The sequence below is a fragment of the Schistocerca cancellata genome, chromosome 7 (assembly GCF_023864275.1).
Source record: "Schistocerca cancellata isolate TAMUIC-IGC-003103 chromosome 7, iqSchCanc2.1, whole genome shotgun sequence".
NCBI classification, from domain to species: Eukaryota; Metazoa; Arthropoda; class Insecta; order Orthoptera; family Acrididae; genus Schistocerca; species Schistocerca cancellata.
Genome location: NC_064632.1, coordinates 288,260,976 through 288,275,076, shown reverse-complemented (window position 1 = coordinate 288,275,076; position 14,101 = coordinate 288,260,976).

The following is a 14,101-nucleotide window of genomic DNA, read 5'->3' as shown; positions in this document are numbered from 1 at the left end:
CTAATAAGAATATTTTTTAATGCATCCTGAATTTAGCTCTACAAAATATAGTCAGCTTAACACACTGAACACTGTTAAGCGGCTACTAGAACCTTAGGTGTATTTGAACATCATGCCACAAACTGCGCTTTTCTACCTATCCCCATTTCTGAAACATATGTGATCAATTTCGTAAAGACAATTTTCGAGCACCCCGTATTTTCGATACTTCTTTACTGAGACAACGAGAAGCCGCCGACAGTGGGCGATCGCATGCACCGCCACGCCACTCCATCGCCCAGACAACTGAGTGTTTCAGGTGGCATTTGCCTTTGTAACACTTACATCGATTAGGGGTACATTTATTTTAAGTTTCTGTGTATCTGCAATTTATGAAGTGTGCATTCTGTGTTGTTTGAACTCCTTGATGTCTCTCTCTTTCCAAGCATTTTGTTATGCTACATCTCCTCCATTTCTCCCTGTCGTTGACATCTTCTGGTCTTAAGTTAACAACGTGCATCTCTCCCCTGACGTTGTCAGTCCATCTGTTCCTCGTGGTCTTCGTCTTCCTGGGTTGATGTGGAGTGCTGTTTTTGCGACTGAGTTGTCTTGCTTTCTCATGACGTGTCCGTACCAGTGAAGACGGGCTTCCCTCCTACACCTACCTACCTACACCTACATCCATACTCCGCAAGCCACCTGACGGCGTGTGGCGGAGGGTACCCTGAGTACCTCTATCGGTTCTATCTTCTATTCCAGTCTCGTATTGCTCGTAGAAAGAAAGATTGACGGTATGCCTCTGTGTGGGCTCTAATCTCTCCGATTTTATCCTTATGGTCTCTTCGTGAGATATACGTAGGGGGGAGCAATATACTGCTTGACAACTCGGTGAAGGTATGTTCTCAAAACTTCAACAAAAGCCCGTACCAAGCAACGGAGCGTCTCTCTTGCAGAGTCTTCCACTGGAGTTTATCTATCATCTCCGTAATGCTTTCACGATTACTAAATGATCCTGTAACGAAGCGCGCTGCTCTCCGTTGGATCTTCTCTGTCCCTTCTATCAACCCTATCTGGTACGGATCCCACACCGGTGAGCACTATTCAAGCAGTGGGCGAACAAGTGTACTGTAACCTACTTCCTTTGTTTTCGGGTAGCATTTCCTTAGATTCTTCCAATGAATCTCAGTCTGGCATCTGCTTTTCGACGATTAATTTTATATAGTCATTCCATTGTAAATCACTCCTAACGCCTTCTCCCAGATAATTTATGGAATTAGCTGCTTCCAGTTGCTGACCTGCTATAAAGTAGCTAAATGATAAATGATCTTTCTTCCTATGTATTTACTGCACATTACACTTGTCTACACTGAGATTCAATTGCCATTCTCTGCAACATGCATTTACAACCTCTCGATATACTACAGCATCATCCGTAGAAAGCCTCAGTGAACTTCCGATATTATCTACAAGGTCATTTACGTATATTGTAAATAGCAACGGTCCTACGACACTCCCCTGCGGCACACCTGAAATCACTCTTACTTCGGAAGACTTCTCTCCACTGAGAATGGCATGCTGCGTTCTGTCATCTAGGAACTCTTCAATCCAATCACAAAATTGGTCTGATAGTCCATATGCTCTTACTTTTTTCATTAAACGACTGTGGGGAACGTGTCAAGAAACACGGCATCTACCTGGGACCCCGTGTCTATGGCCCATTGAGCCTCGTGGATGAATAGCGCGAGCTGGGTTTCACATGATCGTCTTTTTCGAAACCCATGCTGATTCCCACAGAGTAGATTTCTAGTCTCCAGAAATGTCATTATACTCTAACATAATACGTGTTCCAAAATTCTACAACTGATTGACGTTAGACACTTTGTCGGTGATCGGAGCGACATCAAACGTTTACCGGACGTCTATATTTTTTACGTGGTCACATCGTGTCATCCCCATGGACCATCGAAGCATCTTCATCTCCATGGTGTGTAACATTTGCTGCTGTTGTTTCATCATAGAGCGACACTCAGTCCCATACACTGCTGCTGGGCGTACCATGGTCTTATATACTTTTGCCTTTAGATACTGAGGCATCTTTTTATGACAGATGACTCCAGAGACCTGTCGCCACTTGAGCCAAGCTTCATTCACCCTCATCCGAGTATCAAGTGTTGTATCGCAGTCTGAGGTGACGACAGACCCTAGGTTCTTAAAATGTACGGTCTTCAGCAGCCCTTTTTCGCCGATACTTATGGTGCCTCTGATTTGGGAACCGCATTCTAGGTACTCTGTCTTCTGGACATTGACGTGCAGTCCATTTTCAGCCAGTCTGTCCTTCCACGTTTGAACCTAGTGCTGGAGTTTAGGGCGGGCTTGGTCGGCAAGTGCATCATCATCTGCATAAAGAAGGGTCCAGGGACTTGAAGTCTGTATGTCAGCTGTTGCCGTATCCATGCAAAGGATACTCCTTGATGCATGGCTAGAAAATTATAGTTTTGTAATGTACATATGAATATGGCATACATTAATTTATTATTATAATATGGATGTGTATGAAGAAAGGTATGTTTGTTAAAACCTGGTTCGTGCTTAGGTCACTTGTTTTTGTAACATGTAAACACTCTAGGGAAGTCCCTCCGCAACGAAAGTGGCATGGCGCCATGTAAAAGTTGGGTTCGGCAGTAGAACTGAGCGGCTCCTTCGTGTGAAGTGGGTGGCTTTGGCACGGTACACCTCGACGGTGCTAAGAGAGGAAATTGGAAGCGGCATTAGAGAGGATTTGCCTCGGATGTGGATGTGGGTATTATTTGTTATTCACGGAATAATGGAATGGCTCGAATGTGTTGAAAATATGACGCCAAGAAGGGATTTTACAGAGCATTCCCACATCAAGAGCCGTGAGTAAAATTAGCTGTCATTTCACCTGCAATAAATCTTCTCCACTGCTTCACATGCTTCATACAATCAGTTACGTAATGTATATGGTAATGGACCAATTAAGTTGTGTGTTGTTTTAATAGTAATCACATAAAACTTCAATTTGGGTCCAAAACCACGACATCAGTCCTGATCACAAACCTATGCAGGGTCCTCACCTAAGTGCTACTAAAACACAGCGATGATGATGAGGTCCCATACTCCGAGGAGCGTAGGGGACAATGCGGGAGACCCGAAATGCCATACCATGGAGAGTACGGGAATAGTTCCTATGGAAAGTCTGGGGAAAAGTTAACAGCCTTTTAGAATATTCCGAAGAGCTGGACACAATAGAAAGCCAGTTGTGGCGTCGGAATAAAACACGATTAGGGACAGCAGAAAAGTTAAAAGTAACAGTCAATTTACGGGACAAAGAAAACAGAGAAATGAATATAATAATTAGTATAACAGTAGATCGAGACGTAAGTGAAGAGAGAGTAATCGAATTACTCCTGAGAGAAGTCAAGATGCTAGAGAACTGCACTGTCACCCGCAAAGGGAAACTAATAAGGTTCGGAAGAGAGGTTCGATCCAGCCAGTATCATTGGAATCCGATATCATTAGTAATGATAAAGGTAATATGATGATGAATGATTTATTAGATAAGAATCAACGTATAACTGAAAATAACATGTGACCAGACTGATGTGGCGCGATAGGTGAAATACCAGTAGACATAATTATTTGGGCCGTGAAATTTGTGTAGTGGATCAGAATTTTCTAATGACCTACAACTTGATGAAAGTATTCCCGACGCTGTCGGTCACGAGAATGAAGGATACGCGAATTACAGGAAGAAACAGTAAATCGGTACGGGCAGAAATATTAATTCCTTTTTCTATTGGCACATATAACATTAGTTCTCCAATGTTCCTTGTATCTATACAAGCACCGCTGTTCTTCTAGCTATGACTGCTTATTAGAATCTAAAATTATTTTAGACATGTGCGGGACCTGTAACTTTTCTATCGGGTGACAATCGGCAACTATTACCATTACCATCCAATTCCATGGCAGCTAGTCACACGAATGTAATACAATGGAAACTGCAATACACCAAAAGGAGATACACGTGCATCCTACATAAAATGGAAACAATGTCAATGGAAGATACAGTAACGAATATTGAGACGTGGCGAGCCCCTCTCTCACTTTAACAACAGTCTCAGTCAGATTAATGTTCATATTTAAGGTCATGATGTCGGCGTTCCCCAGTCCCATATTTGGTATGAATGGTTCTATAACCTTTTACATTATGAAATGTAGGCAGAATGTTGTTGTAATTGCATGTGTAACCAGTAAACTTGTACCCGAGGGACCATAATGGAGGCGACGGAGATCTGGGAGACAGATGAACTGGGGTCCATAATTGCTGAATGCAGCGACCTGACTGTGTGAGTGATCCTGGGAACCAGCACTCAGTGGATCGTAACTGCAGAGGGACTTCTGGCCGATGCGCTCTCCTCTTTCTGGGTTAGAGTCGGACAGAATTCCACCAGTCTGCAAAACATTTTATCTGGGCCATGTGGCTGTCCATCGAGAAGATAGCCTGTTGGCAGAAAGTGGGTGGAGGGAGCCACTTGAGAGAGAATTCTGTTAACTGAGCGTTTGTGCGAATGGTCGAAAGGTCATAAAACTCCGTGCATTCTCGTGTTAGAAGTTGTGCTATACAGACAAACATGTATTTCGTAGGCATGACTGACTGCGAAGCTTAAGAGCGTGCTTTGAGCAATTGGAAATGGTCGGCATTACAAGATTAGATCTCAGTAAATGAGGGACTTTAGGCCCCTCCAGGTAGATTTTTTGTGCCAAAACAAGGTCATGCTTACTGTGAGAACGACGCCTTCGTAGGCTAAAATCTTATTTTTTTGGACAACAGAGATTTGGAGCCGCTGATTGGCTTCTCGCAAAGTAGTGGCTTGCTCCCCCAGCGTGGGAGCCCCGGTGCTGTATCTGGATTGGCAACCAGGCCAACAGAACTGTCACTATAGGAGGATCAGTGAGTAGAGAACAGTTCATTTGGACTGGGAAATGTGGGGGCGGTAGCGTTTTCGCGAATTCGGCTCCCATACCGAGGCTGGGTGCAAAGTGGTCGTGATTCTTTGCTTTCTTTAGATTAGATTAGATTAGATTAATCCTAGTTCCATGGATCATGAATACGATATTTCGTAATGATGTGGAACGAGTCGAATTTTCCAATACATGACATAATTAGGTTAATTTAACAACATACTTAAGTTAATATAACAACTTTATTCTTTTGTGTGTTTTTTATTTTTCTTTATTTTTTATTTTTATTTTTTTTATTATTATTTTTATTTTTTTTATTTTTTAATATTTCTTTCTTAATTTATATCTAAAAATTCCTCTATGGAGTAGAAGGAGTTGTCATTCAGAAATTCTTTTAATTTCTTCTTAAATACTTGTTGGTTATCTGTCAGACTTTTGATACTATTTGGTAAGTGACCGAAGACTTTAGTGCCAGTATAATTCACCCCTTTCTGTGCCAAAGTTAGATTTAATCTTGAATAGTGAAGATCATCCTTTCTCCTAGTATTGTAGTTATGCACACTGCTATTACTTTTGAATTGGGTTTGGTTGTTAATCACAAATTTCATAAGAGAGTATATATACTGAGAAGCTACTGTGAATATCCCTAGATCCTTAAATAAATGTCTGCAGGATGATCTTGGGTGGACTCCAGCTATTATTCTGATTACACGCTTTTGTGCAATAAATACTTTATTCCTCAGTGATGAATTACCCCAAAATATGATGCCATATGAAAGCAATGAGTGAAAATAGGCGTAATAAGCTAATTTACTAAGATGTTTATCACCAAAATTTGCAATGACCCTTATTGCATAAGTAGCTGAACTCAAACGTTTCAGCAGATCATCAATGTGTTTCTTCCAGTTTAATCTCTCATCAATGGACATACCTAAAAATTTGGAATATTCTACCTTAGCTATATGCTTCTGATTAAGGTCTATATTTATTAATGGCGTCATACCATTCACTGTACGGAACTGTATGTACTGTGTCTTATCAAAATTCAGTGACAGTCCGTTTACAAGGAACCACTTAGTAATTTTCTGAAAGACAGTATTGACAATTTCATCAGATAATTCTTGTTTCTCAGGTGTGATGACTATACTTGTATCATCAGCAAAGAGAACTAACTTTGCCTCTTCATGAATATAGAATGGCAAGTCATTAATATACAATAAGAACAATAAAGGACCCAAGACTGACCCTTGTGGAACCCCATTCTTGATAGTTCCCCAGTTTGAGGAATGTGCTGATCTTTGCATGTTACGAGAACTACTTATTTCAACTTTCTGCACTCTTCCAGTTAGGTACGAATTAAACCATTTGTGCACTGTCCCACTCATGCCACAATACTTGAGCTTGTCTAGCAGAATTTCATGATTTACACAATCAAAAGCCTTTGAGAGATCACAAAAAATCCCAATGGGTGGTTTTCGGTTATTCAGATCATTCAAAATTTGACTGGTGAAAGCATATATGGCATTTTCTGTTGAAAAACCTTTCTGGAAACCAAACTGACATTTTGTTAGTACTTCATTTTTACAGATATGTGAAGCTACTCTTGAGTACATTACTTTCTCAAAAATTTTGGATAAAGCTGTTAGAAGGGAGATTGGACGGTAATTGTTGACATCAGATCTATCCCCCTTTTTATGCAAAGGTATAACAATAGCATATTTCAGTCTATCAGGGAAAATGCCCTGTTCCAGAGAGCTATTACACAGGTGGCTGAGAATCTTACTTATCTGTTGAGAACAAGCTTTTAGTATTTTGCTGGAAATGCCATCAATTCCATGTGAGTTTTTGCTTTTAAGCAAGTTTATTATTTTCTTAATTTCAGAGGGAGAAGTGGGTGAGATTTCAATTGTATCAATTGCATAGGTATGGCCTCTTCCATTAACAGCCTAGCATCTTCTAATGAACACCTGGATCCTACTATATCCACAACATTTAGAAAATGATTATTAAAAATTTTTTTCGAACTTCTGACTTTTTGTTCGTAAAGCTTTCATTCAATTTGATGGTAATACTGTCTTCCTCTGCTCTTGGTTGACCTGTTTCTCTTTTAATAATATTCCAAATTGTTTTAATTTTATTATCAGAGTTGCTGATTTCAGACATGATACACATACTCCTGGATTTTTTAATAACTTTTCTTAATATAACACAGTAGTTTTTATAATTTTTGATAGTTTCTGGGTCACTACTCTTTCTTGCTGTCAGATACATTTCCCTTTTCCGGTTACAAGATATTTTTATACCCTTAGTAAGCCATGGTTTGTTACAAGGTTTCTTACGAGTATATTTAACTATTTTCTTGGGGAAGCAGTTTTCAAATGCATTTACAAAAATGTCATGAAATAAATTATATTTTAAATTGGCATCAGGTTCACGGTACACCTCATCCCAGTCTAACTGCTGTAGGCTTTCCCTGAAATTTGCAATTGTTAAATCGTTGACTGAACGTACTACTTTGGAGGACTGTTTAGTATTGCTGAATGGAGCTATGTCATATATTGTAACTAGCAGTCCTCTCCTAGTGGGGAACTTCAGGTCCAAGTAGATGTGACTTGTGGTCTGCATCTTGTGGTGGACTTCGTGCCGCTGACAGTTACCAACTGTAGCGACAGTACAGTATCAGCTGGTGTGTCATGAGGATGAACTTATTCGCCTTACGTCGAAAGTGTGACGTTTGACAATTCCAGCAAGCGTTGTCATGCCCATGAGTCAAACTGGTTTAAGCAGACCAATGATCGTGTGCCCCTAACACTGAAATCTGCCCGTATCTCACGGCTCTGACAGGGAATTTTCACGTGTTCCGATAGTTTTAACCCCATACCACGTAATTTGCAAATTTTAGTGGACGTGTCAGAACATTGCAGCTGCCGCAGCGCACTGCTCCTTGACCCCGTTTTCTGCTGCCGCCTAAATCAAAATTAAACGGTAAAATACTACTGCACTGTCGCAGCGTTGTTAAATAACATTAACAGCTCCCTATTCTCAAGTGAACAATGGTTTGTGGTATACTTGAGTGTAGTTCATTCCATTTGAACAGAGTCGGGCTTCACAATGTAAACGAAGTCAAATTCCGTTGTAAAAGGAATTAATTCATAGGGGAATTTGTATAGCTTCCCCCCAATGTAGGCATTTCCAATCAAACACCATTCCTTTTCTGATCTGTGTTTCCCATTTTTGTGTATTTACCAGCTAGCTGTAGTTACAAAAAGATCAATAAAACTTGTCGTTATTTTCTACACTTAAAAACGCCAATGTTCTCATTCACATTCTCTCTACTATTTACTGTTTTATTGTAGTGTGGTGATACACGAATACACCAGCATTTTAATGTACAGTCTCACTAAATTAATTAATTTGATTACTAATTTGTTGTCTGAAAGTGACCACAGGCCGAGGCAACCAAAGTACCATGAATACATTCACTATTTCTTATTAAAAAATAAGGGTGTAGCTGACGATTTAAAGGTAACTGAAAGGTAATACTTTACATTAGGTAAAAGTGATGGCATGTAGCATCACTCAGGCATATATTGACGATTAAAGCAAGTGACGGCTTGCAAAACTGCTAAGTCATTAGAAAAAGCTAAGGAGAAAGTAGACATTATTCAGTTGCTCACCAGTGATAAAGAGATATTTCGTTGGAACAAGGAACAATTAAAGACTTCACATGCGCACTTGAGATAGAACCTCATGATCCATTGTATGTGAGAGCACACAAAATGCCAGTACCATTTGAGTATATGGTAAAGCAAGAAATTAAGAGGATGATTGATTGGGATTTACTAAAAATACCCGATAGTTGTAATAATACTCCACTGGTTGTCGTTAAGAAACCAGATGTAACGGTTAGGTTTGATATGGAAATTACATGTGGCTAGAGCCTCCCGGTGCGTGGAGCGTTCGCCTGGTGCAAGTCTTATGAGTTGACGCCACATCGGCGACTTCCGTGTCGATAGGGGTGAAACGATGATAATAAGGACAACACAACACCCAGTCCCTGAGCGGAGAAAATCTCCGACGCAGCCGGGAATCGAACCTGGGCCGTTATGTACGACAATCCGTCGCACTGACCACCCAGCTACGAGGTGCGGACGTTAGATTTGATGCAACAATGCTAAATAGTGTGTCACGACTTCTGCACCCCTTGTTAGCAGCAGACACAGTGGCTGCGCCAAAGACTGAGATGGCGTGGAGTTTTACAATTATTTATTGAACTTTCTTTACAATGTCTCCCTCATTGTTGCTGCCCGGCCCTGCGGATCCCTCCGCCTGGCTGCTGCTGTGTAGATTCTCCGACAATGCGCGCAAGACGCGCCGCTGATCGCACTGGGGAGCCTCAGGCCACCAGTGCTCTGCTGAAACCAGGATGCCCTGTGGTTGAGATGAACTCGTCGCCGCTCGGCGCCCCAGTACGTCACACCCATGGAGCAGCGTCGACGTGAGGTCAGCTGCCGACGCCTGCTGCTCTGGCGGCTGGGAAGCCGTCAGTCGCGACGTCCGAGAGGTCCCGTCATGGACGGACCACGCGCCGTGGGGCCGGGTTGCCATGAAGTCCGGGCGTCAGTCCCCGGAGGCGCCTGTGATCACGACCACGCTGCGTCCGGTCCTGCTGGACGTTCTCGCTGTAGTTAGTCAGTCATAGTGCCTACTGAACTCAGGCCGAACTCCAGAGCTGAAGGTGATATCTGGCGGCGAAGGATCACTCCTGCGAGCTGGAACAGATTTCCGGAATCGTCACCTACGAAGATTGAACATTCGGACACGGGCCACGTCTATCCTCAGATCCGAACTGCTTCCCAATGGCTTCTGTCTGTTGCTGCCTGCGCTCCACCATTTACATCCGGCAGGAGGACGTTTTTTACCCTCGGTGGTAGCTTTTTGTTATTACTCTGGCAGTATATTGCAGCGTAACTCAGTGTGCTGGCCTCACTTCCCCTTATTCAGCACTCTCCAGGCTTCGCTAAGCGCTGTCTGTGTGAGTCCTTGCGTCAACCTGATGGTAGACTGCTGCTGTCAGCAAGACTATCTGTGCCTGCCTACTTCACAACGCCTCGGTCGCCGGCGTGTCTCTGTTTTGCCATTCTCCACTGCGTGAAGCAACGCTTACTACATGTGGCCGCAATAAGTGTAATATCCACACCTATAATTATTCAGAAAATACGGCATCATTGTGTGTGGAATGTGAGTACAGATTCTCGTGACATTAATAAAAAAGACTTCATTGTTACTAAAATAATAAATAATTATTGTCAGTGACATAATTTAATATTTTGTGAAAACCTGTATACATATGGAAAAAAGCTTATGAAAATCTTTTGTTATCTATGATTCTTCTAGGATAATTCCTTCTTCTTGGACAAACTGTTGTAATGATCGGACGTGACTGATGCCTTGTAGCACTGAGGTCACTAAAAAACTGTATCTTGTGCTAGTATAATATTTTAAAAATAGAGTTTATGTGTCATTGAAAAGAATCTAATTGTTGGATTTCTATTTCATTGTGAATCTCATCACATATAAATGTTAAGTTTTCTGATCAGCTACAAACAGCGCAGCGATTAGCGCCATTGAACTATAGTGTGGATTATTGGTAAATGCTGAACAATAAGTGATTAACATGGAGAAATACGTTTAAATGTTAATGCACTTAATAAAGGTAGAGACGGTATTTAATATATATTATTTGTTGATAGTAAAACAATGCCTGAACCAGATTCGATAAGTGATTGTCTTATGTTAGCCGTTACCTTAGTGAAATATTGCATCGGCAGTTTTAAATCAAACTTTTAAACAGGCATAAATATTGATGGTCAATTTTTTACGATATTAATTATGTATCGGTGGCCCAGAACATACTCAGAAATAGTAAATTCGACTTACGTCGTGAATAATCTTTAAATATAATGCAAACAACACCTTACATGTTAAAATTTTCTCTGCTAATGTATGAATCCTGATTATTTCGTAAGAACATTTATGAAATATTTTTGATAGGAAATAATATATTAATGTTGTGAACGTGTGGTATTGTTACAGTTCGGTAAATTGTATGAGATCAGTCTTGTACATGAACTTAATGCCATTTACACTGCTTGACCGACAACATTTCTACGCGTTCCCAGGTGCAGATTTCCTTAACAGAATAACTATCTTAGCCGGGAGAGGCAACGATTAATGAAGCCTCATCTTACTCTAAGAATAAGTAATTCGTTTTGTTCTATTCCTGCCCACGCTGCCGACCGGAGTGACCGAGCGGTTCTAGGCGCTACAGTTTGGAACCGCGCGACCGCTACGGTCTCAGGTTCGAATCCTGCCTCAGGCATGGATATGTATGATGTCCTTAGGTTATTTAGGTTTAAGTAGTTCTAAGTTATAGGGGACTGATGACCACAACAGTTGAGTCCCATAGTGCTCCGAGCCATTTGAGCCATTTGAACCTGCCCATGCTTTGTAAATTACCACAATGCTACCGCACGCCATAATAGGACACAAGAAGCAGGAAGAGACAGGATAACCGAACCAGACAGAGATAGACTGCTCACAATTGATCAGTTGTTCACAAGATTTACAGGGTTGAAGTTAATTAGTACTACGGATTTCGCATATGGATGTTGGCAAATTAAATTACGTCTGACATAACATGAATATGCAGCATTTCTTTTTGATGGCATAGCTCATCAATTCAAGTTCCCACCGTTTGGAGTGAGCATCTCAGTGTCGGTTGATGTGGCTCGCGCCGCTAACCTGTGGTCTTGTTCAGAGCGCGCACTGTAATCGATTATAGTTCGCGGTCGTGGTGCGGGTGGCGCTCCGGTGGCGATTTACTATGACGTCGCTGGCGCGTGTTTGCGGTGGCCGGCGGAAAGCGAGAGGGTAGTTGCTTTTCCGGAGACTGGACGGAACGTGAAGTTTGCTCTGCCTGACCTGCTAGTGACTAGCGCCAAGGTTGTTGTGCCTCGCACTATGAGCAGAGTGGTCTCGGGCGGAGGCCATTCGCCGCTGTGCTGGCCATGCGGTGGTGATTAATTGTAGTCGGCGTACGTGTTCTGCCTGCCTGTATGATGTGGAGGTCCGGTGGGGTCCTGTGATACTCTGGCCTGGAGACTACTAGTTGCTGAATTTTGGAGTCGTCTGCCACGTTAGGGTGTGGACCTGGTTGGCTCTTCAGATTTTCCCATGGAAGCTGCAGCAGCGGTTTCTGAACTTTTCTGATGTGGGACAGTGTTGTTGGAACTTTTTGCTGTGTGTGTGGCTCGTTACGATATTTGTTGGTACTAATTTATTCGCTCAACTGGAGTCCTGCCCGGAGTTGCGTTCATATATGGCACATTTGGCAGTCTATGTTAGGTAAAGTCTGCCTAAGAAGGGCGGTTTTGTACAGTATATACATAGTGAATTACTGCTGCTTCGTATATGTGCTCTTCTGGGACCTGAACAACACGATCTAGTCAATTTGGTTGTGTAAAAGCATTTAGTGGTATATTCTGTATTTTTTTATTTTGTTATTATTAACGTGGTGGAATAGTCGCGTTTGGTGTCGTTAAGGCACTTATAAGAGTGTGGTTTGACTATTCATGTGCGCTTGGCTTTTATTGTTTCGTTTTAGGAAGCGAGAATTGTTTGAGACTTGTGTGTTGGCTTCCGGTACTTAAGAGCGCACGAGTTAACGGCGCTGTGGTTATCATTTGCTGTCGGGATGTTACACTGTATTTTGAATTTTGTGTGTTACAGAACATAACCAAGGTGCGTAAGTGATGGGCAGTTGTGGGAGGCATGTCGGGGAGCTCTCAGCGGTTTATTTCGGGGACCGTTTCTAGTGGGAAGGCTCCGAAGTGTTGAGAGCTCGCTCTTCTGTGATTGCGTTGGCAGTTGCCTGCGCCCTTTGGTTGTATCAATTTATTTTGTTATTACATTTATTGTTTGTGTGTTGCGCTTCTCTCATTTTATGGTGCCAAGCGCCATTATCTTAAAGTTTTTTATATAAATCATTTTAAATTGTAATGCCAAGTTATGTTATTATTGGATTTTGGCTTTTGGATAAACACTAAAAGCACTATTGTAAAAGGTTCCTGATTTTATGGTGGCAAGCTGCCGTATTTTAAAGCTCACTGTTTAACCATTTGTTAAGTTTTGTAAGTTATATGAGTTTGTTGTTATTTAAAGGAGTTCAGTATTGGTAATTTAATAAATTGTGTACAGTCTGCTGTTTGGGTATTATTGGGAGGAACTCCTTGGATAGTTGTCCTATAAGAATGCACATTCCATCGGTCTTTGTAACATATCTTTATAAGAAAATTCGAGATGATTTGACACACAAGATTTTTGTATACGTAGAAGACATGATAACTGTACTGAAAACTTGGTAGGATGACATATAGACACAAGATAAATTAATTTCTCACTTATGTTCACAGGAAATTAGCTTGAAACTATATAAATTTCAATTCGACAGGACTGAAGTTAAATTACTAGGACATGTGACAGATAGGGAAGGAAGGCCAGATCCACACAAGTTAGGCATGGTTAGCAAATTTCTGCAACAAACAAAACACATCTTCAGTAGTTAGATTTTTGTATATCTGCGTATTACTAGACACAATTCGTGCGTTTTCGTCAGGGTCTACAGTAGAGTTGCGGAGAATGTGTCGATAGTCCGTTTATGTGCATAGTTTAGCTTTCCACGGTGTTTAGTATGGACAGGGACTGCGATTGTTATGTGCGGATGCGAGCCGAGTTGGTGACACTTGGTTCTCGGCTTTTGGCTGTAATGGCTTCGGTTACACAGCTTGAGGCAGCAGTGGATGGGCGCCACTGTTGGTGACCGACCGTGGGGATCCAACGGAAGTCCAGCGCGTCAGAGTCCTCCGATCGGTCCTCAACGGTAGCCACCCAGTTACAGCTCGCACTGAGGCTGACCCTTCTCCTGTGGTCGAGTGGGAGGTCGCTCCGGGGAGAAGCAGGCCGCGAAATACTTCCCAGGCCGCCGCACGTAAGGCCTCCCCGGTTTGTCTGACAAACAGGTTCCAGGTGCTGTCTGTGGCTGACACTGTAGCTCAGTCAGATGCTGTCGCCTGTA